Consider the following 22,107-nt stretch of genomic DNA (forward strand, 5'->3'; position numbering starts at 1 on the left):
GCTCAATTTCTACTGTTTGGTGGATTTGTCAGCCATTTTTACTTCCAAAATGGCAGCCGTCATCTGTTAATGTTATTTTAAAGTTGTTTGACTTGATTGATGCTTTTTAAAATATTTACTGCATCTTTTAAGTTATGTTCCATATGTTAATGTATTTGGTTTTCCAAATAAAGAAGTTGCGTTAAAGATATGAGTTTTATAAAATGGCTGTCAAATTGTCCATATACTGTTTTGTGGGTGGTGTTGTAGTGTCTCCTGATGTAAACATGACCTGATTGGCTGTGCAAATAATTATGTCAAGAGGATGCCATTGGTTCTGCAGTCTGTCTTTCTGTACGGAGGGCAGCCATTTTCTTTCAGCATTCAATCATTCTTAGTATGCTGTGATTGAGAATGGAATTCTGAAGGGGTTGCAGAAAGCCCATTGGTGGGAGAAAAGTCTATTGTTTGTATGTTCATTATTCTATTCAATGTTATTCCATCCGATTCTTGTGGAGAGCTGTTATCATATGCTTGGTCTCTGTGCGCTATCTGTGGGCAGTTGTACTCTGTTGCAAAATGCTGTTCAATGTTCCAACCCCTCTCGACTTTCCACAAATGAGACACACGCACTTGACACAATAGAACGCCCCCACATTTCCTTTCAAGCTTCCTCGATTTTAATGTGTTTTATTTAATTACTTGTTCAGGATACAGCATTTGACTAACAGGGTGTGAAAACCAAGAACAAACAGGTACATGTATCCCGCCCACACGCGTGAGTGGCTCTATTTTCCCTCGACTTCAAAGGGGAGACAGTAGGAAAATAAATACACAGTCACCCCTGGTAAGGAGCTTATAGGCAGTTAAACACAATGGTACAACTAAACAGTATAATTTAGTGCCAGCTTTGACAAATATCAGACTATACATCTATAAAGAGCAGCGATTAGTACCATTCTTACACTGATGTTTCTCGTGTAACTTGTACATTTTGATGGTTCGTTCATTGAAACTTGCTAAGAATTGCTCCGAAAGGACCTCTATGAATGACTTCTGGTATTGCAGTTTATATATAATGCCTGTTCTTGCTCTGCAGGGGAATATAATGGGTGGTTTCCTTCTTTTTTGGTAAAGGGGGATTAGGCTGCAAAAGGAACAGTATGAGCGAGAGCATAGAAAACAACAACAGAATTACCTCTCTCTAAGTCCACGTTTAAGCAATTAAAACATTGAAGATGGCATGGTTCATACATTATGAGGTTTATATCCCCATTTTTGCACCCCACTGACCTGGTCACTTTCTTTAACGAAAAACGATATCTTCCTTCCTTTTTTGGACTGCGTTATTCTGCTTCCTATGTTATTCACTTCCATTTGTGGAGGCTGAACCTTGAATTCACCTGTGTATAACCAAAATATGGTCACTTGAAGCAGAATAACGCAGTCCTAAAAAGGAATGAAGATATCTCTTTTTGATAAAGAAATTTTGAAAAACTCTTGTCCAACCAGAGAAACTGACCAGGTCAGTGGTGTGCACAAATGGGGATGCAAACCTCATAATGTATGAACCATGCCGTCTTAAATGTTTTTTTTTTTTAAACTTTGGTTTTATTGGCATTTTGAAACTTTAACAAACCGGGCTGAGTAACCCATTAGGTACACAAGGCGATTAACTGTCCCGTTCAACCCTTAACCCCCCCCACCCTCCACCCCCCTCCCGGCAGTACCCCTCCCCCCCGCAATCCAGCACTAACTTCAAACAAAGAGACAATGAGCGGCTTTATCCTCCCCTGTGTTCAGGAGATGCTGTGGTAGGTGACCATTCTTTCCGACTGTGGTCGATGGTGCCGTTTCCCCGGTCGTGGGCTTTCAGGGCGGGCCCAACTGGGCTCCAAGTCCTCCTCCCCTCCCTTGGTGCGGGCCCCTGTCTCAAGTCAATGAACGTCCCATCCCCAAGATTGTTGCACCCCATACCAATGTGCCATGAAAGGCCCTGAGTCGTTGTTCACCATAGCTGTGAGTTTGTCCATCAAGAACATATTCTTTACTTTCTTCAGCCAATCCTCCTTGGAGGGGAGTTCAGGGCTCTTCCACTTCTGTGCCAGGGCCACCCTCCCCGTCCGCAGCATTGTTTCCATCATCCTTGGATATCTATATATTTCCAAGTCTTCCGGGGGTACCCCCAACAACATTGACAAAGGGTCCTGGGGGAGAGGTTCGTCCGACACCTCCGCGATCCAGGACCGTACTTTGCCCCAGAAGACCTGAACTTTCGGGCAAAGCCATCACATGTGCTTCCTGGATCCCCGCGCGCCACAACCCCTCGGGCACATTGGAGTAACGCCCGGGAACATTTTGGATAATTTTACTGGGTCCCTATGCCACCCCTGCAAAATCTTGAAATTGTGTTCCATGTCTGCGGTGAACAAGTTCCCATGAAAAGCGATTTTGAAAATTCTCGACCAGGTGTCTTCTGAGATGACCTCTCCCACCAAATCGTCCCAGAATGAGCGGAAACCCCTTCTCCCGGGGAGATTGAAAGTGTTCAAGATTTTATACATGTTCGACACCGCGCCCTTTCTCGAGGTCGCTGTATCTAAGAACTTTTCAAAGGGTGTCTGCTGCCTCCTCAGGTTTTGGCCCCATGATTGGTCACATAATATGCCCTTGAGGCGGAGGTATTCGAAAATAGTGAGGGATCCCCGGCCGAGGGCCTCCCTCAGGTCCTCGTATGGGAGAAACTCTCCCTCCCTGAACATCTGCCCAGCCATTCCATCCCCATGTCGGACCAGGTCTGGGAATTCCGAAACCCCCTCCCGCCCAAGTCAAGTGGGAGCCCCCAAAGGGAGGACATCGGGGACGGCCATGAAGTGAGGTAGGATGTCTGTGGGCCCTCCCTCCAGATTTCCCAAAGGACTCCCAGGGTCGGGTGCCCTCTTAACTTCCCCGGAATGGATTTGCGTGGGGCCCACAGGAGATCCCTAACCTTCAGGGGGTGGGCGTCCATGTCCTCTAGGTAAGACCAGTATGTCCCCATCCCCTCTTTCATGTGTTCCAAGAGTACCCTCAATTGTGCAGCCCGGAAGTACAGGCGGAAATCAGGGAGCCCAAATCCCCCCTCCTCCCTCGGCAACGTCAGGGTCGCTTTCCCTATCCTTGGGGATTTCCCCTGCCATATAAATTCTTGGACTGCATTTTGTAGGACCCTGAAGGTCTGCTCTGGGATGATGGTGGGGAGCGCTGTGAACAGGTACAAAAGCCTGGGCAGGACATTCATCTTGACCGCTGTCATCCGGCCGTACCAGGACAGGATCATCTTGTCCCATCTCCTCAGGTCCGACCCGATCCCAGCGATTATGGGGTCGTAGTTAGTAGAGGCTAATTTTGATAGGTCCCTAGTTAGCAGGACTCCCAGATATCGGATGGAGGTCTTTCCCACCGCAATTCCCTCGAACCTGTCCAGGGGGTCCAGCTCGAGGTCTCGCACTTTCATTGGGGGCAGGACCGATTTGGCTGTGTTGATTCTCAGTCCGGAGAAGCGGCCAAATGTGGCCACCAGGGACAAAAAAGGGGGGAGCGAGGTGGCCGGGTCCACCACATAGGCAAGGATGTCGTCTGCAAAGAGGGAGAGCTTGAACTCCACGTCGCCTCTGCTAATCCCCCTGATGCCCGCATGCGCTCTGATCGCTATAGCTAACGGTTCTATCGTTAGGACATATATCAAGGGGGAGAGGGGACAACCCTGCCTGGTCCCTCGCGAAAGTGCGAAGGACTCGGTCAACCTCCCATTCACCTGGACCCTCGCTGTGGGGGCTCTATAGAGTGCCGATACCCAGCTCCTAATGTGGGACCCAAAGCCCATTTTCTTGAGGAGGAGTTCCATGTATCTCCACTCCACCCTGTCGAAAGCTTTTTCGGAGTCCAAAGAAAGGACGCATGCGTCCAGGTCAGATTCCTGTGCGTAGTGGAGCAGATCTATCGTTTTACGGATATTGTCCGACCCCTGTCTCCCTCTTATGAAGCCCACCTGGTCCCCATGAACCAACCTCCGCATTATCCCCTCCATCCGCCTCCCCACCACCTTGGCCAAAATCTTGGCGTCCGTGTTCAATAATGATATTGGGCGGTACGAGGAGCACTCTGCTGGGTCTTTCCCCTCCTTGGGCAGTACTGCTATAATGGCTCCCATCATGGAGTCGGGGAGAGTGCCTCCCTCGAGGACAGAATTGAAGACCCTCGCCAGGTGCGGGGCCAAGCTGGAGCGGAACCTCTTGTAGAAGTACACTGTATAGCCATCCTCCCCCGGGGAGGTTCCCACCTTCATCCCACTTATCACTTTGTCTATCTCCTCCTCGGTGACCGGGCCCTCTAACCCCTCCGACATCTCTTTTGTCAGGGCCGGGACTTGGACTCCAGGAAGCCTTCTATCTGGGCATCGCCCTCGTCATATTCCGAGGTATATAATTTCTCATAGTAGTGGCGGAAAGCCTCTCCTATGTGGGGGGCGTCATAGCCTATCGTCCCCTGGGCGTCCTTCACTGCCTTGACCGTTCTACTTCTTTGGACCTCCCTTAGTTTCCAGGCTAGGATACTATCTGCCTTATCCCCTTTGTCATAGTATTTCTGCCTCACCATCTGGAGGCTCCTCTCCGTCTTGTGCAGGAGGAGGTTTTTAAGCTGGAGTCTGTAATCCTCCAGGGCAGTGACCTGGTCACGCTCCAGTTGCCGATCCGGAAGTCCGCCGGGCCGGTGCTGCGCTATTTTATCCCTTAGGGTCTTTTCCAGGGTCTCCCTTTCTCCTTTCTTCTGGGCTCCTATTTTGATGAGCACACCTCGTAGGGTTGCCTTAAATGCATCCCACAGTGTGTGTATGCCAACTTCCCCGTTGTCGTTCAAGTCAAAGAACTCCGTGATGGCATCTAGCACTTCCTGCGCAATGACCTCGTCTTTGAGAAGGGAGTCATTACATTTCCAGCGGCCTCTGCGTTCCGCGTGCCAACCCTCGGCTATGGTGACGCGGGCCATGTCATGATCTGTCCAGGGGACCGGGTCCACACTGTAGCCCGAGACGTGTGGGCGAAGCGTTTCGTCCACCCGGATATAATCGATTCTAGAGAATGAGGTATGGATGGCCGAATAGTACGTGAACGAGGGGACGTCCGACCTGGGGAATGGAATCCTGTCGACCAGGCCCAGCTCAGCGTTGACCCTCCGGAAGCAGCGTGCCATGGCCTCGTCCACCGGTCTGATGTTCGGAGAGCCAAGTCGCTTCCTATCAAAGGCCGGGTCTAGGACCATGTTGAAGTCCCCCCCCACCACTATTTTGCCTTGGACAAAGAGTTTGAGCCTGTCCCTTACTTCCTCCCAGAACTGGGCTTGGCCTTCATTTGGGCCGTATATAACTACGAGGGTCAAGGGGGCCCCCTGTAAAGAACCCCTCACCATTAGGTAACGTCCCTCTGGGTCCTTCAGGGACGCCTCTTGTTCAAAGCCTACGCCCCCTGCTAGCAGAATTGCCACTCCCCTCTTCTTTGACTTATGTGATGCACAAAAGATCTCGCCAATCCCTCCTCCCCTCATCTTGGGTTCCTTCCCCCGGGCCCAATGTGTCTCCTGCAGGAAAAGCAGGTCTAGCTTAGCTCTTCTGAACTCCCTGCAAACCAGGGACCTCTTTGTGGGGGTATTCAGACCTCACACATTCAAGGTGCCCACCCCCAGGGCCGGCAAGCCATCAGCCATTATCTATGTTACTCTCCCGGCTGGCCACCCACGTCATGCCTAAAACCCTGTTTCGCTTCATTTGTCTCGCTTCTGGATTGCTTGGATTCCCCTACCCCCTTCCCCCGGGGCCCTAAAACTGGCCCCAAACAACCCCTCCTCCCCCCTCCCTGAAAAAACATCCCCCACCAACTTGAAAGGACCCCCCACCCCCCTACCCGACGTCCAGCCAGTAAGTTCCGCCATCACTGGCATGTGGCCGGACCACCAGCCTGACCTCCCCTGGCTAGGCCCGCTGAACAATGCTCATCTCCTTGAGCCCCCCATTTCCCCCCCCAACCTCTTCCCCGTTGGTTGCCCGCTGTGTACTTGCTGTTTAGGGGGTAGAGTCGTCACTAGGACCTCACGTGCTTCCACGCCTGTCCTACAGCTTGTCAGGGCTCCCCTGCCGTCAGCCCTCCGAGTCCATTTGTTCTCCTTCCTGGGCAGGAGGTGGAGTATTCAGTTTCTTGTATTTTCGTGAGGCTGTTTTCCTTCTCCTGGGTCCCGACTGACCCGGCCCCCCCCTGGCCAGAGCCTCCGGGCCGATTGGGCTTCTTCGGGGGGCTGGGTCCACCACGTAATCGTGTATGGCACCTCTAATGTCCTCTTCTGTGATTAACGTAGTACGTTGGCCCATATATTCGAAGGACAGGGAGAAAGGATACCCCCACCTGTAGCGGACCCCCTTCTCTTTGAGTAGCTGAGTCAGGGGACGGCACATTCTGCGCTTCGCCAAGGTGTAGGCGGAAAGGTCCTGAAAAATGGTGACCTGGGCATTGTTGTAGGTGATCACCCCTGCCTTCCTCGCTTCTTCCAAAACCTTGGTTTTTTCCGTATAGTAGTGGAACCGGGTTAGGACAGATCGGGGGTTCCCGGCCCTGCCCCCTGCTCTATGCACCCTGTCGAACGTGGGTTCTGTGGTCATCTCCTCCGCGAACAGAAGGGTGATAATGTCTTTCACAACTCGGGTTAGGTCTCTCTCTGTCTCCCCCTCCGTTTCCGGGATCCCGAAAAATCTTAAGTTATTCCTCCTTTCCCTGTTTTCGAAGTCATCAAACTGTCTGGCCTTTTCCTCGTCCCTCTTCTCCAAGGCCGAGAGCCTCATATCAAATTGAACCTCCTGTGCCGTTGACGAGGACTGGTTGGTTTCTACCCGTTGCAGCCTCTCCTCCACTTTGTCCAACCTCTGTTCCATTTTTTCGAATTTTTGGGCGATATCCGATCGCATTTCCCTAATTTCCTGGAGGATGGAGGCAAAGCCCCTCTCCATCGCCGTCGAGGGCTCCGACATGCTTCCCGGGTGGGTCGGGTCACTGGGGTCCGTGTGGTTGCTGGTGCGATTCTTATACCTAAACGCTTGCAGCGATTCTAGCCCGTTCATGCGATCCCCCTCAGTGCACCCCCTGGGGTCCGCCGCTGGTCCAGATCCCCCACGTCTTGGTGCGGTCTCGTGGGGGGTGGGAGGCTGCCCCCGTCGTGTTCCAGCCTCTGTTTGCTTTCCGGGGGGCGAGTCAGGTGGGCACACGCCCCAGGATTGTCCCCGGGGGCCACCACCTGTTTAGGCCTGGTCTCTGTCCCTCCGGCCTCGCTGGGTTCCTTTGTTGGGCTGGTGGGAGATATCCCCTCTCCCCGGCGTGTATCGCGCTGTGCGGCCAGGCCAGGCCAGGACCCCACTAGGTCTGTGATGGCTGGAGTGGGGTGTGCTGCGGGGGTTGCCTTGGCCACCGCCAATCCCGGGTGTGCTCCCCTTGTCCTGCGATTGTCTCCTGGGGGCCCAAGGTGGGCAACGTTTCCAGGCCCCGGATGCTGGGCCCGGGGCCGCCGACTGGTGCGGGAGCCAAGGCTGGGGGTCCGGTTCCCCTCTTGGGGGATATTGCCCGTGGTGGGCCCGAAGAATGGAGCGTGCGCCGGCGGGAGGGGCCGTTCCTGCCCGACCGGCTCTTTGCCTTTCCGGGCCGCTTCCTGCCGCCGAGGTCTGGCAGGGGCGGGCCCAGGCTGATCCTCCGAGGCGGACCGCCGGAGCCCGTCCGGGGGTGGACTGGCCCGCGATCCGCTTTGCTGCCGTGGCCCCCTTACCTCCTCCGCCCGGTGTTGGCGTCGGCTCCGTCAGCCCACTCCTCCTGGATCTGCGGGGCGCTGCACTCCGGCTGGCGGCCGGGCTCCTCAGCTGGGCTCTGTCCGTCTGCAGGCCTCTCCCCGTCCTTGCGTACTCGGCCGCGACTCCAGCACGGCCCGAACTCCGGTTTTCGGGGGGCGGCGAGGTCCGCTCCTTCGAGCCGAAGTCTCGCGGGGGGTCACCCGCCGATGGCCAGGTAGCTGTTTCGCCAGGGTGGTCCGGGGGGGGCTCAATCCCTCTAGAAGGCCCTGTCCTGGCGGGAGCTCGGCACTAGGCAGCCATTGCCTCTGCGCCCCCTGGTGGTCTCCCTCATCTTAAATGTTTTAATTGCTAATGTACACATTTTTACTCTTACCTTTGTCTATAGTGACCGCAAGCTTTGAATCATTGGGAAACATACGAATGTTACATCAACAATAAAGAAATTACCTGTCATGAAGAGGGCTAAAATTAAAGAGTGAGACACCAGGGATGGTGTCGAAATGCGACTCTATCCGACACATATGTAGACACATCTATTAGACATAAAAAGAAATTTGTCTAGCTAAAATAGAGACTGCTATATCTGTCTCTCATTGTTAAGTTTTCCCTATTGAGCAATGACAACAATGGTGATATATATATATATACATACATGTATACATCAGTGATTTGGGAATAACTATCTGTCACATACTAACCCCTCTTTTTTCTGCCCTAAACTGGGCCTGATAAAAAACTAAGATAAATGTTCATATTCTTTTATTGTGTGCCTTGTGGAAAGCACCTGTAAAAACTGAATGTATGTGTTTTTATTTAGAGAGAAGACAGAAGAACTTGCCATTGAATTAACTACACTTGAAGAAGAGATTAAGAAACTAGTCTATCTATATGCCTTCAAAAAAAGGTTGGATGATATTCTTAAAGAAATGGTAGATTTTAAAGAACAAACTATGAGGGAATGCATTAGACGCCTAAAAAAAGATCTTACTGATTTTACACATGAAAAGGCTTATCGGTATACCAAGAAGATTATATTCCTACGCACCCACATAATTCTAACCAGGCCAATACCAAACATGTGCGTTTTAGTAACACCGTGTATAGTTCTGGAAGTTCTGGGGATGACAGTAGTACAAATGATCAAGGTCGCAATGAAACCAACCGAGGTAGGTCGAGAGGTAGAGGAAGATTTGATAATTAACTTAGACCACAAAGGGGGTATGACCTGAGAACAAGGGAAACTTCAGTGCCTTTTTTGGACAGGGACCAAATGCCCTGGGATTACGAACCTCGCCAAACAAGGAGTCATACAACCTACTGATCAACCTTTCCTCGTATACCTCTACACCAGACAAGGTCCAAGTGTTAAATAAATGTTTTGGGTTTGTCCCTGCGAATGATTACAACATGTTTACTACTTGGATGGAGTTGTAACAACCTTTTAGAAAGATACATCTAAAACAGTATTTTCTAGATAACCCATTGAAAGACTAACAAACCCAACAGTGATTTTCATAATGTTGCCACATTTTGTCCACCAATGGCATGATTTAGTCCTGAATCAATTGTATTCGAGAAATGTGTGTTGGCTGAGGTAGAACTATTGGAAGAGAAGCTGAAAAATAAAAACTTTTTCCATAATCTAAGCAGTAAGGAACGACAAGCTGTAGACTCACTGAATTCGAACCACACTCTGGTAATTAGAAAAGCTGATAAAGGAGGTGCGGTGGTACTCCAAAACAAAGACGATTACATTAGTGAATGTGAGCGACAATTAAAAGATAACTGTCTCTATAAAGAAATCAAGACAGACCCTACAGAATGAATACAGTCCCTTATTACTATCAAGGTAGAAAAAGCTTACACCCGCCACAAAAGAAGCAGAGTATTTGGTGGTAAGAAACCCCAATATTCCCACATTTTATACCTTGCTGAAAATCCATAACACATTGATCAACACTCCAGGTAGGCCACTAGTGTCAGGCACAGGCTCTATACTTGAACCATTAGCCAAATTTGTAGATTTCTTTCAGAATAGCTGTGTCACCGAAATGCTGTCCTATTTACAATAAACCACAAGTATCATCCAGTTAATCGAGGGTTAACCCTCCGATAATCAGACATTATGTTGAGTTTGGATATCGTTTCACTTCATACAAAAATCCCACAGGAAGCAACACGTAATATGGCAGAAGAACTTCTGCTTTCTAAGCGACAAGGCAGTATCACTCCTAATTCTTTCATTCTGTGGTGCACTGAGATGGCATTAACTGACAAATTTCCAATTTAACAATAGATTTTACCAACAGATACACAGCACTGCCATGAGGTCAGCCATGAAACCTACTTTACCTAACCTATATGTTGAACTTCTGAAAGAAGATATTGAGTGATGATAATCCCTTCAAGAATAACATCAGAGTTTGGAAGAGATATATTGATGATATGTTTGTTATCTGGCACAGTGACTTGACGAGCATGGTAGCATTCTTCGAGTGGTTCAACAAACAAAACCCCTACTTGAAATTTACAATGAATAATAGCAAGGTAGAGCTGAATTTCCTAGATATCACCATTTATGCTGACAATGAAGATAGGGTGCTTAAAGTGAAACCATTTCATAAAACTACAGATAAAAACTTGCATCTGGTATAGGACAGTTTCCACCCCAGACATGTCTGGGAGAATTTACCAGTGGGCCAATTTCTAAGGCTGAATTGCAATAGCACTAATAGAGATGAGTTTCAAAAGGAGGGGAAAGTACTGAGCGTCCATTTAAAAGAGAGAGGATATCCTAAGAAAGTATTCAAAAGAGCTTTCAAAAGAGCTTTGAATAACAATCGTGAAGGTTTATTGGAATACAGACCAGAACTAGAGCCTGACAACCGTATCATGTTCGTGAGCACATTTAATGCAATGTCCAATCAGGTCAAGAGAATAGTAAATAAGAACTGCCATATCTTGTTGAAAGGAACCAAGTCAATTGCCATCCCAAGATGTGCATTTAAAGAAGTAAGAACTTGAAAGAACTCTTAACTAAGAATGAAATATATGATCCAACTAGTAGACAGTCCACTCTACCCGAGACATGGGGCATAAGTAGACCAATGGGCCACAGCGCTTGTGGCAATTGTAGATGTTGTAGTTCTACAACTAGAACCGTAATGGTAGACATTGGATTGAATACTTCATTGCAAAAACAACAATTCACTAATTGCAACACCTCGTGGGTTATCTATGTCATCTGGTGCCTATGTGGAAAAATCTACATTGGCAAAACTGAACGGCCAATCAAAGTCTGCATTGCAGAACATAAAAGTTGCATTAGGAATAAAGTATTAACAGCACCAATAGTGGGACACTTCCTGATGGCTGGACATAACTGTGATGATGTGAAGTGGTCAATACTCACCAAATTATACTAGAGTTATAACACACAACAAGATAAACAAAGGTTAACAAAAGAGGAAACACAGATGATTTTTCTAACCAAGAGCCACATGACTGGCATGAATGATACTATTGAATGGCACAACATACAGTAATGTGAGCTGTAATGAATATAAATACTTTTCGTCGACTCAAGTTGTGGTGCTATTAGCTAAAACCGTATTAGATGCATCAAGATGCATTTACAGAGTATTCAATCTTTGGGTCCAGTTTGTTGTCTGGAATAACGCTAACTGTGATTAGAACAACACCATGGACTTCTCCCTTATTCTTATTTCCACTCCAAAATGGCGGCTATAGATGACATCGAGGGACACACAGACGCAGTCTAGTTGTGTTTTATTTAACACGTCAGTGGAGATTACGGCACGGTAGAATGATGAATGCGCAGTAGTTGGAAAACCGTAAACAGTGAGGAGCCGGAGACAGTGACATAGGCGTGGGAGGTTTAAGTAAGTAAAAGCACTAGCACTAGCTTTTCAATCAGACATTATTATACTAGATGCTAGTTTTTGTCTGACACTTATCCAGTCTGTCAATAGTTCCAGTACTAATGGACACGGTCGGTCCTGTTGTTTTGTTTCTGTTCATCTCTGTACCGGGCGGTTTCTGCGTTTTCCTACTGGTAACCACGTAGCCGTGTAAAGTACAGATTTGAATTAATCTTCTACCCGATGATCCGGGTGACTACACAGCTCCGTTCATTAATGCAAATGAAGACATAAACGCACAACAAACGGAATAGTGAAAACCTTTAGAGTATTCTTTTGTATACTGACTGTGGTATAGAGTACACAGTCTTGCCACGCTAAACTCTGAAATAACTAACAACATTGTTATGAACTGACCAGTTTATGTACAGAAGTCGATATAGACAATAAGGAATGAGCACTGCAATGTTACTTTCTAATTGTGTGTGGTGCCATGTTTTGTGGTGTGTGCGGTGATCATGTGTGGTGCCACGTTGTGATTAGACAATTGTTGACATTAAGATGACCCCTTTAGAGAATTGATTATCTTCATTATGAATGACATCCCTGACTTCACTAATAAGTAAGTGGTTATAGGTTGAGCTCTGTCAACTAACGGTAAAAGACTAGTGATTTTATGGCAATAACTTATAGGTTGAGAGTTACTAATGCAATTGTATAAAATTACTGACTTTCTGTCACTAACTTCTGGTCCGTGCTTCTATGCCTTTTTGGGTAGAAAGCTGAGAGGCGGATTAAGACCCCTAGATGCACTAGTATTGTTAGTCAATATAATAGGTAAGTGTGTGAGTGCCCTGTAAAATGAATTAGGTATTAATGCGTTATTTTTTTTATTTTTATTGTTTATTGATTTGGTTGAATTTAATCAACCTTTCAAAAAAAGAAAATACATAATTTAACATAAATTGCACAACTATATGAAATAAAACATTAATTAACCAAATACTTGCTTGAATAACATCCAATTTAAAATTCACATTGATTTACAATGAAAAAGATCGCAACAATTCATGACGTTAATAATAATATAAACAGTAAAAAAGAAGATAAAATGCTCACTTCAAATGTCAACTTTGCAAGTCCTTGTTAATCAATACATGAAAAGGAGGTTAATCTCTAGGAATGATTACTATACAGTTAGATCCTTTCATCACATTTTTCTGTTTCCAAATCAAGGCTAAAGAGAAAATTGACAGCTGCTATTTGTATTGCCATATTGTTTGATCGCAGCAGGACTGACCAACATTCAAACTGTGTGATATTTCCCAAATATTGACAGTGTCTTGTAAAGGCAATTTGTCTTATGGATCTTAATGAAATACACTCCGTAAACAAATGAACAAGTGTCTCGCACTTGGTCGAATCTTTACAAAAACGACAAACATTTTGTACAGGATTTACCAGCCCACGTTTTGCCTTTACATCCATGGTTGCCCACAAATTAAAGCGAAAACGCAATATTCCAGACTGGTATTTTGGTGATGGCGAACGTATCAAATACGGTGGGTATTGTACCGAGTTTTTTTATAGGAAAGCGTGCAGTGTCACCATCACGGTACGTTAGGCATGACTCACAAGTGTTAATCCAGTCTGTTTGATATATTTTGTATTTAGCTTTATCAGTGTTCGTCAACAATAGTTCAATAGTGATTTCTGCTTTTGCCAATGTTAGATACACTCTGTTTAACCAAGCAGTAATGTATCTAGATTTTTTTGGTACAAATATATAACATGAAAGAGTTTTGAGCAACACATTTACATTGATTGACAAAAGACATTTCCTAAAAAGAGAACATAAACGCCAACTATAATGGGCTTCCAGAGAGATTAGTCCAAGCTCATACCTCATCCACGGTATGGGAATACATTGCGGGAGATGAAGTATTATACGCCAATATTTAGCTTCCCACTGCACAAACTTAAACGGAGAATCTGTGGGAAAAGTTTCCAAGCCATATAATAACATGGGGATGACTTTTTTAGTCCAAAAGTACCATGCTGGTAGAATCGAAAACTTACCATATTTATGCATGATAATACAGGCTTGTGAAATGGATGAGAGTAGCTTGGACTCAACCCTCTCGAGCTGTCCATGTGCTTTCAAATGACCTTCAAAAATCATACCCAGGTAGCAATAGCTTGGAACCACTCCAAGCGGTGTACAGCCGATGGACCAAACAAATGACACTGGACCTGAACGCTTGGGAGAATATTGTACGATCTGTGTTTTGGTTGAATTGACAGATAATTAATTGAGTTGTACATATTGATGTAACGTATCTAAGAGCCTTTGTAACCCTAGCTGGGTTCTAGAGATGAGCACTAAATCATCCGCATACATGAGCGATTGAACTTGTTGGTTAATCAGTTTAGGAGAGTCAGAAATAACGCTAGATAGTGCAAGTCTAACATCATGTATGTAGTAATTAAACACTGCTGAAGCTAAGGAACAACCCTGTTTCAGGCCACGATATGTGGACATTTTTTCAGTTAATAGGCCATCAAGTGTGATACGAATTCGTACAGATGTATCATGGTGCAAGGAATGGATTATATCAAACAAGGTCGATGGACAGTTATCTCTTATGAGCTTCTTCAGAAGCAAAGGACCACTCACTGAGTCGAAGGCTGCATTTAGGTCGATAAAAGCAAAGAAAACCTGTTGTTTGCTCTTATGACACTGAGCTTTTATTGCATTCAAGGTCATAAGATTAATATTGGTTCCCATACCAGCCATGAAACCTTTTTGATTGGAATCTCGATATTTATAGGTTCCTGTCCAGGTATTAAATTCAGCTAATACTAATTTGGTAAAAATTTTACCTGGAGCGTCTAATAACGCGATCAGGTGATAATTAGCTGGTACTGTCCTATCGCCTTTTTTGAAAATGGGAACTATAATCGAGGACTTCCATGATGATGGAATCAAGCGGGTATATAAAATATCTCGAAAGATCATGAATAAAATGTTAGACCATCTGTAAGGATGAGTTTTAAACATGTAATTTGACAGTCCATCTGGACCTTCCACTCTGGAAGAACTTAATTTTTTAATGATGTCAAGAATTGTCTCAACCGAGGCTTGTAGTTCCCAGCTGGAAGTTGAAACTGGCTGATAATTAGCATTAGCATAAAGGGGGTCATCATAAAGGGTTGAGAAATGCTTAATCCACAAATGTTGTGGAACCCCATTCAGTTGTGCGTCTGCTTGATGGTTACAAGTGTGACTATTCAAAAGGGACCACATGCCAGCTGACTTTTTATTACTCATGGCGTTGCTCATATCTTCACTATCTTGCTGAAATAGTAAAGACTTTCGCCCGCGAAGCCAGTTCTTATATTGGTTAACAACAGATTTGAGGGCTTGCCACTTGTCGGCTGCAGCGGAGAGTAGAATTTTTCTTTTATGCATCCTGTATTCTGCCTTCTTTTTGGAGACTATTGGATCGAAGGTGTGAGAATGTCTGATGGTATTAGACTGCGGTATGACTACAGTCTGGGCAAACGAGCATAACAGATCTATATATTCATTACTACGACTAAAATTGGCCTTGTTCAATACCGAACGCTCGAATTTGTTCAAAGTGCTTACCGTCCATTTGAGACGGGTGCGAGAGTTATTGACTCCCACATTGCCGCGATAGCAAACATCTCTGGTTGCCGCTGTTGTATCGAGCGTGAGCTGCAGAATTAACATACAGTGATCACTTTTTGGGTGATCTATGATGTTAAATTGCTCTATTAATTGGAATAGTTTAGAGTCAACATAGATGTAGTCGATAATACTATTCGATAGCCCTCGATGCCAGGTGTAGTGAGGCGGAACATCACCTTGTACCGATCCGTTCACCATATGGTTGTTACGTTCACTCATGGTCAACACCCATGAGCGAACCCCTTGACCTTGGGTTCCAGTCTTCCAACAATTTAGATTCAAGTCACCTAGTATGATGGTATGTGTGACTGATTTATCAAGTGAGACAAGATGAAGCATATCGTATAGCCCTGTAAAGAATGTTTCATCAGACATGCTGATAGGATTCCGATATATATTTACTACAGCGAAGACTATGGGCCTCATTACGAGTCTGGTGGTAACTGTGGCGGTAAAACCGCCTGGTTACCGCCGGAATCGTATTACCATTCCGCCTCCGTGATTCCCGGAATTACTGGGGCATTACAACCCCGATTTTCCAGGAATCACGGAGGCGGAATGGTGTTAATCCCCATTCCCATCGAGTCCTATGGGACTCGATGGGAATGGGGATCATGGAAACACCCTGCAGGCGGGCGGTGTTAAACCCGCCAGGTCAGACCTGGCGGGAGCATCACCTCCCGCCTGCAGGAGTTGTGATCGCCCAGCATGGAAACAACGGTGGCGGCGGGTTTACCGCCACCGTTGTTTCCATACCGGGCGATTTGTAATGAGGCCCTATTTCTTTATTACAGAGTCTCACTAGCTGTATATGCGCTCCAACAGATGCCCAGGGAACAATTGAAAATCCTACTTTGATATTAACAGCCACGAGCAATCCTGATGACGGTCTGCCTGCAGTCTGTACTGCGGGAATCAAAGCTATCTCATAATTGTCCCATATTGGCGATTTGGTAAGCCATATCTCTTGCAACGCTATAATGTGATATAGAATTGGCATCTCTTTGAAGGAGGAGTTAAGATGTTTATATCCTCTTGTATTCCAACTGACAACATAAAGTTTACTTGCATTCTCCCGTTGTGATGGTTAATACCGAGAGTTTTCAGAGGGCCATGTTTCTTTGGGTTCACAACGGGTACCTTGATATATTTTAGGAATCGTGTCTGATGTATTTGTAGTCGAGCGTACAGTTTCTGGGTCCTCGGCCAACAAAAACCTCATATTAAATAGGACCATTTTGTTGCGCCATATTGATTGATAGACTACACCCGAGACAATCCAGAGTCTGACTATAGACAAAGAAACGTCAGACAGAAATTCAATTTGATCAATATCACATGAAGTGATGTTACATAGTTCATCAGTATCTCCAAAAATATTCAAAACACTTTGTCAGTTTAAGTCGTACATTTGGTTGTTACCCTATCTGCATTTAAGGATGAGAGTATGTAATTGTGCTCGTTCTGTGTTTAAATGACGAGCGGTCCAACGCTTATCATTTTTGCGTGGTGTCCATTTCTCATTAACAGACCAAGTTTGTCTGGAATTTTTTGGAGTTGGTGTTTGATTCACATTCTTTGACAGTTCTATTAAACCTGTAGACTCACACTGTGCTTGTGCAAATACTTTCACCACACTAGCAGAGAGATATTCATCAACTTTCTTTTTAAGTTCATCTGTCAAAGTCTGAATCGTATTTGTGTTAATAGAATGTGTTTCGCTAGGCATGGGCGCAAATGAAACTGACTTGACTTTGCTTGCAATACTCGAGGGAACTTGTGTTTGTGTGAAAGGTTGCAAGGGACAAGAGTTTGCAGGGGTCTGACTAGCGATACTTTTGATTATAGCTTTTGGTTGTATCTGAGGTTGCAAGGGACACGAAAACTGAAGATTCTGACCAGTGATGCTTCTGTCTGAGGTTAAGGAAGATGTAGGAGTTTTCTGGGAAACACCTAAAGCTTTAATCAATTGTGATAAAGGTGAAAGGGGCACAGTCAGCACATCTCGAATATCTGCAGTAGAGGCCGGGACTAATGGAAGTGCAGCAACCTCCGCTACTGCGGATTGCATGAGTGCAATATTTGCCATATCCCCAGTACAGCAATTATCTAATGTCGTTTTCCTTTTACCAAGAGCTTTAAAAAAGGTAGACAGTGTGCTCTTAGGGTTCTTAATTCCAATCATGTTTTTCGTTTTTTTTTTTTATAGGAATCAGAGTTTTCTTATTGTTATTTTTCCTCTTGGAGTTCTTAGCTTTTGCTTGTTGTGAATGGCTCTGACTTTGTTTGTCAGTCAAGGCACCACTAGGTGATTCATTAATGCAACCAAATACACCATCACTTATCTTGTCTGTCGGCCCAGGGATGGAAGTAGAATTTACCATCACGGCCTCAGGGCCAATTATGCCTGAGATCGGTGGAAGAGGACAAGGTGTCAATGTGATAGGGGTTAATCCTTTTGTTGAGGAAGATGGTGCATGTAGAGCGGGTTGAACATCATCACTGTGTATCTAGGGACTGGCCAGCAAAACAACAGACTCTTCGGAATTGTCTTTGTCAGCAACAGCTTTTGAAAGCTGTTGCGTCGAGAGCCACCTCATTAGATCTTCAAATTGAACAGATTGTCGAGCCACTTTGGTATCCAGTGATTCAAAAAGTGTGCACAAGCTATAAATGGCTGTGTTAATTGCAGTCAATGCAGGTTGTACCATTAATAGGGTCTGGGCAGCATTATCAATCGAATAAGGTTTATTGGTTCGAGGAGTGGGTAAGGCAAAGGACTTGAGCATTGGGAGCACAATATCCGAGGGCGTAACACTAGGCACTCCGGTCATGCTGGTAATGCATTGTGACTCTTTGTTGGAGTGAACAGACTCAGAAATGCTTGCATGTATGGATATAACATTAGAATCTGACAATAGTTGTGGGAAAGCAATTGGTGAAATAGACATGTTCGAATTGCGTATTGTGTGGCAATTCTTAGTTAATTCCATCATTGTCAAATCCGAAATTGGGCGAGAATTAATGCACCTCAAAGGTGTATGATGTGAGGAGTTAACTTTTCCTACTGTTAGAGGAGAGGGCGTGGAAATCACGCTCGAAGAAATGTTTGCTGGAGACCCCGGAGAAGATGTACTCTTACTACCATTTGGCACATTAAATGGAAAACGAGATTGTCTGTATATAGACCCAGGGGTAACTGACATGGCTGAGAAAAAGGTTTGGGGTGCCAATACAGAGTCCAGATGCCCCGGTGAAGATGATTGAGGCTGAGGAGCCAACAGCAGGGGTGCAATGGGAGGCATATTTGTTGTAAGCTTATATGTAGTATATGAAGTCATCTGTTCAGGGGGCCCACTTGATATAAGCGCAATTTAAACCGTACAGGCAGAAAAACTGAAAATGGCAACGTGTGGTCACCTTACCTGAATATAACAGTCCACCAGAAGTTATGGGGGCACCAATAAACAATGGGCAGTTCTCAAATTACAGCGGTTGTAGACCGCATACAATGTGTGTAAATAGTATAGTACGCCCTCAGCTCCACGGCTACGCGGCTAAGCGGTACTCAACTCGGTACTCGCTCGAGATGCGAGCTCGAGATGTGCGCGCGCGATGCGCATGCGTTCTGTAGATATACACTGAGCCAATCAGGCGTAAGCAAAAGCAACCAATCTCTGTGTGGGAGAGGCGGGCGGAGGACTGCTGCCAATCAACCTGTAAGTAGAATGATACAGATCAGCAAATGTCCCAGCAAATGTCCCACGGCCCACAGCCCACGGCCACTGTGTTCTTAAAGTGATCACCTGGTCACCTGGTCGCTGAGCGCTGTCAATGGAACAATGTAGCAGACGGCAAATTCGAGTCCAGGAGCAAGAGCAGGAGCGGCGAAGCGGTACTCAACTCGGTACTCGCTCGAGATGCGCGCGCGCGATGCACGTGCGTTCTGTAGATATACACTGAGCCAATCAGGCGTAAGCAAAAGCAACCAATCTCTGTGTGGGAGAGGCGGGCAGAGGACTGCTGTCAATCAACCTGGTCACCTGGTCGCTGAGCGCCATCAATGGAACAATGTAGCAGAAGGCAAATTTGAATCCAGGAGCAAGAGCAGGAGCGGCGAAGCGGTACTCAACTCGGAATGCGTTATGCAACTCACTTTTGTTGAATAATTAATAATCGACCATTAGCAACTACTAATAAGTTGTGCTTGTTTTTGTTCATTTTCAAGTTACAGAGCATCACAAATTTATTGAGAGCAAGATACACTGTTCTCAAAGACTAGTGGCAACCCCCTGAAGAATTTCCCAGAATTGCATATATTATTGGTTGTATGGGAATGAAACATGTTGGGTGATTAGTAGCTATATTAACCATGCTCAATGAATTCTAGCATTTTTTAGCTTTCTGTGGATTTGCTTTAAGGTTTTATTGCTGAAATTGTTTTTTGTTGTTGTTGGTTAATAGTGATTTATGTGTAAATGTAATCTTTGGTGTCTTGGTAACTTAACTGTGGTGGTATGACACAAGAGTGGGATGTATTAATTGAATGCTTTATCACTGTCGTGTGTTTTCTTAACAATATGATATTTAAATAGAATTGATGGTATTTTTATATAAATAACGGTACATTGAATTCTTTTCCCTTCTTAGCTGCTCTTTATTGTGATTCTCTGTAAGTAGAGTGAACTTCAGCATCCGGTCCTTGTGTCAAGTTTTTCGGAGTTGGGAATGGGCCTTCTTGGCAAGGTCCTGGATATGAGGGAGGAAGGAGAGAGAGGAGTCAAAAATTACTCCAAGGTTTCTAGCTTCAGATGGGGGAGAAGGAGGAGAGCCCATAGAGGGTGGCCAGACTGAAGGGAAGAAGGAGGGAGCAGGAGTCCCAATAGGAAGGATCTCAGTCTTTCTGGCATTGAGGCAAAGGTCATTAGAGGCACACCAGGACTGGATGGCGGATAGGCAGTCTGGAATGATGGAGGAAGTAAGTAGAGGATCAGAGGAACGTTTGAAGAAGAGCTGTGTGTCATCGCCATAACACTGGAAGCAAAGGGAGAATGTAGAAATTATGTGAGCAAGCGGAGCAAGATAGATGTTAAAGATCCAGGGTGAAAATTTGGAGCCCTAGGGAACACCACAAGTGTAGATGTAGGTGGGAGAGGAGAAAGAGCCCAGGATAACCTGGGAGGGATGGTCAGTGAAGAAGGAGGTCAGCCAGTCCAGTGCCTGCTCCGATATACCAAGGGTATCGTGGAGCCGTTTTTATGAGGATGGAGTCGTTGACTGGATCAAATGCAGAGGAGAGATCAAGTAGAATGAGAACAGTGGGAGAGTTAGAGTCAAGAGATGCAAGCAGTTCTTCACTGGTGTTCAGAAGAGCAGTTTCCATGCCTCTGGATGCTCAGAATCCAGATAGAAACTGGGTATCCAAATCCCCCCATATCCCTCGGGAGCATAAGGGTAGCCCTCTTCACCCTGGGTGTATTATTCTGCCACAGAAATCTACTCAGTGCACTGTTCAGATCACCAAAGAACTTTACCGGAAATTTGGTAGGGAGGGCAGAAAATAAGTAGAGTACATGAGAGCGAACATTCATTTTAATGGAAGTCATGCGACCATACCAAGAGAGAATCACCATACCAAGAGAGAATCAAAGGTTCCCAGTGCTTAATATTCACCTTAATTGTATCCATCAAGGGATTGTAATTTGCTTTTGCCAGTTCCCTGAGATCCCTTGCCAAATAAACTCCCAAATAACACATACATTGCTTGTCCTACCTCATGCCCATGAATCTAGATCGAGAGTCCAAGCTGGACCTACCATCCCTTATGGGCGTAATGCAAGACTTGTCTACATTGAATGTTATTCTTGAGAGGCAACCAAAACTAGACATTTGAGCCAACAGTTCTGGGGGCGAAGAACCAACATTGGTGAGATAGCCCAAGATATCATCGGCAAAGAGTGACAGTTTAAACTCCTCCTCTCCACATTGAATGTCTTCAATCATTTGGTTTGCTCTAATCAATACAGCTAACAGTTACATGATGAGCGCATATAGTAACAGTGAGAGAGGACACCCTTTTTTGTAGCTCTTGATAATTTAAGGGATTCCGTAAGAGCACCATTGACTTGCACCCTTGCTGTGCAACCTCTATAAAAGGCCTCCACCCATCTTAAGAAATTAACCCTGAATCCCATTTTCTTCAGGACCTGCATCATAAATGGCCACTCCACCCTATCAAAGGCCTTCTCTGAATCTATAACATGCTTCAGAATCGGCAGCCGGACCCAGATACATCAGTTCAATTGTCTTCCTAATATTATTGGATCACTGCCTCCCCAGAATAAATCCCACCTGGTTCCCATTAACAAGGGATGGAAGCAAGCCCTCCAGCCTACAGCCCAAACTATTGACCAGAATCCTCACATCATTATTCAGCACAGAAATTGCATGATAGGATGAACAGCGTGTTGAATCCATTGTCATGCACCCTGCTTTACTACCCTCCAATGTCCCGTCTGTACACTTACCCTCTCTCGATCGATTAAGGCGGCAGCGGAATGGGAACCGTGGGTACTACCCATTGAAGCGGATAGGCAACAGGGACCATTTGAATAGCCTGCACCCAATACGCCACTGGCAGCTCCCTTGGAGACTCGGAACGGGTCATGTCG

At 45.8% G+C, this 22,107-nt stretch overlaps 1 protein-coding gene across 1 annotated transcript in view; it reads right to left on the reverse strand.

Annotated features, from left to right (window-relative positions):
- NCKAP1L (NCK associated protein 1 like) overlaps positions 1 to 22,107 on the reverse strand; it is a 2,015,530-nt gene that overhangs the window by 1,559,296 nt on the left and 434,127 nt on the right. The gene's annotated exons all lie outside the window — the stretch shown is intronic.

The sequence above is a fragment of the Ambystoma mexicanum genome, chromosome 3q (genome assembly GCF_040938575.1).
Source record: "Ambystoma mexicanum isolate Mex_15411 chromosome 3q, UKY_AmexF1_1, whole genome shotgun sequence".
NCBI classification, from domain to species: Eukaryota; Metazoa; Chordata; class Amphibia; order Caudata; family Ambystomatidae; genus Ambystoma; species Ambystoma mexicanum.